At 36.3% G+C, this 4,407-nt stretch overlaps 2 long non-coding RNA genes across 2 annotated transcripts in view; one reads left to right on the top strand and one right to left on the bottom strand.

Annotated features, from left to right (window-relative positions):
* The window catches only part of LOC144975600 (uncharacterized), a 33,770-nt gene that overhangs the window by 518 nt on the left and 28,845 nt on the right, over positions 1-4,407 (top strand). The gene's annotated exons all lie outside the window — the stretch shown is intronic.
* Positions 1,438-4,407, bottom strand: part of LOC144975598 (uncharacterized) — an 8,242-nt gene continuing 5,272 nt past the window's right edge. Inside the window, exons 2-4 of the long non-coding RNA XR_013645950.1 lie at positions 3,272-3,326; positions 2,828-2,875; positions 1,438-1,502 (exon numbers count right to left, since the gene is read on the bottom strand). This is a non-coding gene — a long non-coding RNA (uncharacterized LOC144975598). The remainder of the gene's footprint in view (positions 1,503-2,827; positions 2,876-3,271; positions 3,327-4,407) is intronic.

Genomic DNA, 4,407 nt, shown 5'->3' with positions numbered 1-4,407 from the left:
TTTCTTTAATTGTATTGCAAATGCCACGAAATATTTGTTATGTAAATGTCCTAACAAAGAAATCAGAATAAGGTTAAAAATTAATTACAAGAAATGAAGTGAGTAGAAAAGTACCAGAACACAATAGAGAATAAAAACTTTGCGGCAATGGGGCTCAAACCCACGACCCTACTGGCCCTTAGAGGGACGCTCTATAATCGACGCCATCCACTTGTCATTAAAAAGAGGTATTAAGCCTAGTATCTTTCTTGAGTTTATCCCGACCTTTTGAGGTCATGGATTCAACACAAAAACACCGCGAAGTTTATATAGATAGTATGCACTTGGCTTAGAAACTCATAACATTGCCATCCGGAAGTATAACGGACCAACACACAAACTCTGTGTAACCATGAACTTTTATAGTCTGGTTAATACAGTTTAGTGAGAACAACTCACAAACGCGGATGGCAAAAACAATAACAAAGGCCTGAGTGACGTCATCTGCATACTATCTATACAAGCCAGCCTTTATGCTTAATTAATGCTTTGCGTTTGGTTAGAAAACTCATAACATTAGCCAGTCGGATATAACGTACGAACACACTAAACAATGTGTAACCTTAAACGTTTATAGGCTGATAAATACAAATTAGTGAGAACTAGTCATATAAATACATAGCAAAAACAACAAAAACAATAATAATGAGCCGAGTGACGTCAGTTCCGTTATATCTATGGCTCTATTCTCAACACAAGCATATACCGTACAGACGGTGATGGAGACATTGAGTAAGTTCCGATATGAGGGGTTGATATTCAGAAAAGTGAGTGGACCACGTACTTATGTTGATACATTATAACAAGAAATGAGGTGAGCAGAAAACTACTAGAAGACAATAAATAGAGATTTAAAATTATGAGGCAAATGTGGGCTCGAACCCACAACCCTTCTGTTACAACTACGTCTGGCTTGTAAACAAAATTCTTAGCGTTTTTATGTTGAGCCCATGGCATCAAGAAGTTGGAAGAATGACTCAAGATAAATACTAGGCTTGATAGAACTTTGTAATGGGTGGTGCACGGAGTCCATTGTCGTAAAAGTAGGGTGGTGAGTTCGAGCCCCCATTGCGCAGTTTTTATTCTTTATCGTCTTCTGGCACGTGAGTACTTACCTCATTCTTGTTATTATCAACATGAGTCGTACCTTAACTCTCTCCTTACCAGCCATTTTCAGGATTTTCCCCAAAACTTCACACCCAACTAACACAAAAATATATTTTTTATCACTCAAACACAATAGCAGTAAGTTCTTGTGATAAATAATTTCTTTAGCAAAATATACTCTACAACAAATTGTTCATTTTCTCCAAAAAATTTATGATGTACAAGAGAAATTTGAATAAGAAAAATGTTGGTTGTATCGTAACGAATGTGACGATTTTCCTATGGTCGGTAAGGAGAGGCTTAAATTTAAACATAAATCTTACCTGTTCGGACCCAGGGACATTCCTCAAACGTGCCTGAAACAAACGGAATCAATGGGGTTAATTTCAATGTGATTCAAAAGTCCTCTAGTAGTTTGTCTCTTGCGTTGAGAAAAAACTGAACAGAGATAAAAATCAAATTGTCTTCTGTACAATATACATATATCAGACTCGAGGATTTTGTTTTCAATAATCTATAAGTCTAAATTAGCACTGAAAAGCCACCATAATATCTATTCAATGTTGTCTGCAGTCGGTGACTCAAACTTGCTCATATATCGATTTACCATCGCTTTTTGTGTCAAGTTACCATATACTGCTGAACGACCTTGGATCTCGCGTTCAGAAAAGATACACAACAGAGATTTTGGATTCATCTTAAGACAAAAGGAGAAGATAACTATCACGTTTCATATAAGGGTATTTATGGAAACTCAATAATCTTGGTGGAAGAGATTTCATGTTATTTTCTATTTTTTATTAAATTTCTTCATAATAATTCTGTAAGTTTCTAGTTCACTTATTTCAGAATAGTTTGGTGGCATCGGCATATTGAGGGTGAGCAAGGTCAAAGTGCTTAATACTTTTTGCAAAGACATATGTATATACAATCCTCTATTGTGATTGTATTTTGCCGTCCAGTTCATTTGATTGCCATACGTGTCCGATCTAACTCATTTTAAAAAATGAAGTAATTAAATGCTCACACAATCTAATTGTATAACATATAATCAACTTACATTTCAACCGATATTTAAACCAATCAATTGGGTTGATATCAACTAAATTGATGGACAATTCTATAATCATAGGGTTTAAAGCTAAGATTGATTATATTTTAAATAATCTTAGGGTAGTGTTCTGCATATCAGAAATCTAACAATAAAAGTTAAGGTATTTTAATCAAAACGACAATATTTTAATCTGTAAAATATGCATGAGAGTAAAGCTGATATACTGTGTTCCAAAACAGAAGGAAAAAGAAGAAGAAGAAGAAGAAGAAGAAGAAGAAGAAGAAGAAGAAGAAGAAGAAGAAGAAGAAGAAGAAGAAGAAGAAGAAGAAGAAGAAGAAGAATGATGATGATGATGATGATGATGATGATGATGAGAAGAAGAAGAAGAAGAAGAAGAAGAAGAAGAAGAAGAAGAAGAAGAAGAAGAAGAAGAAGAAGAAGAAGAAGAAGAAGAAGAAGAAGAAGAAGAAGAAGAAGAAGAAGAAGAAAGAAGAAGAAGAAGAAGAAGAAGAGGAATTCCCAGGAGTGTGTTTTGTATATTGTACGAGATGGTATAATGTTTCATTTAAATTTAGTGAAATCTTGGGATGATTAAATTCATTGGAGGTTTTTAATGGAGGTACTCACCAGGGGCATAGATCACATCGGTTTGGCTTTCATCACTCTGTACCTCACCTAAAGAGATTAAAGACAAGGACTGAAGGTTTTTAAAAAAACTGTCAAAGAACTTTTGGTTGATGAAATACATCCATTGGAGAATGGATTGTGATGTAATAAGTCATTTAAAATATGATTTATATTAACCAGTTATCATTTTTATTTTAGGATAAAAGATTTACTTCATGTAAAACCATAATAACTCCAAAATTAACCATTAAAAAAAATTAAAAACCTGATATTACTTACAGTCTTTGATTTTAGGCATTTTATAATTCTTTGAAAACTGTCCAATGTATTCATGGTTTCTCGAGGATTTGCTCGATTCTAATTTACAAGCGGAAGATTTAGAGAAGATTAACATCTAAGTATCTCACATCAAATAATATTTGTATTCCATTTACTGCAACTTACTGTTCCTGCTGCTGTCAACTACGCGGCCACTGGTTAGAGCCATCAGACAGGTTAACTGGAGAGGGATTAAGAAGAAATCACTATCACTCAGGGGGTTTGCTTAAACCACAGTTCATGCGAATCGGGGTTCATGAAAGTGTTTTTGGATAATAAAGCACACTCACTCACTCACTAATTCCCATGACCGGATGGTCGTCGGGTGAGGGGACTTGAGTGATGCTTCCTTCACAACACAGTGGCACACATCTCGGTCATTGGTTTATTCGGTCAGCTCATACAGCGTCAATCCTGTCCATTCTTTGATGTTATCCAGTCAGATTTTCCTTTGTCGTCCTCTTCTTCTTAGACCTTCCATCATACCTTGCATGATTGTCTTGCACAAGCTGTCATGTCTGATCAGATGTCCAAATCATGTAAGATTCTGTCTTTTAACCTTTGCAAGCTATAGTCCCTGTCTTCCCGCTAGCTTTTCCACATGTTCAAGAACCTCCTTTTTAGTTATGTGTTCCTGATATGACACCCGTAGGATTTTCCTGTAACTCTTGCTCTCGAACACATTGGTTCGCATTCATTGTCCAGACTTTACAGCCATATAGTAGCACATATAGGACAAGTGACCTGTCCAGTTTAAATTTTAATTGAACGCTCATCTGGCTTTTCCAAATCTTGTTGAGTTCGCCATGCCTATCCTTGAGTTGACTTCTGTAACACTCGGTCTATCCTCGGTCGGCAACACTTCAAGATATTTCAAGGTTATACTATAACCTTTTGGCACTTTTCTATTCACTTCATATCTTGTTGTTACCAACATAAGTGCCTGCTCCACTCACTTTTCTGAATTAAAAAATTCACCCCATACACCGGAGCATACTCAATGTCTCAATCGTTTCTATGTTATATGTTTGTGTTGAGAATATTGGCTATTAAGCTTAACTGCTGGTCAAAATTATTCGCGATGGTGGTGTACGAACGAATCGGCGGTCTCAAGAAGTGGGTGAGAGAGGGATCTAGTAATGACTTTGAGTTTGAAACGAATATTTTTGTGTTCGTGGATAGCTCACACGGTAGAGCCACGCTCTCACCTGCCAGGCGGAGTTGTCGTACCAATAAGGTCGCAGGTTCAAACCCCACCACCG

The sequence above is a fragment of the Berghia stephanieae genome, chromosome 6 (genome assembly GCF_034508935.2).
Source record: "Berghia stephanieae isolate SIO BIC M18660-M18661 chromosome 6, UCSD_Bste_1.3, whole genome shotgun sequence".
Classification (NCBI taxonomy): Eukaryota; Metazoa; Mollusca; class Gastropoda; order Nudibranchia; family Aeolidiidae; genus Berghia; species Berghia stephanieae.
This window is presented reverse-complemented; position numbering and strand designations above follow the sequence as displayed.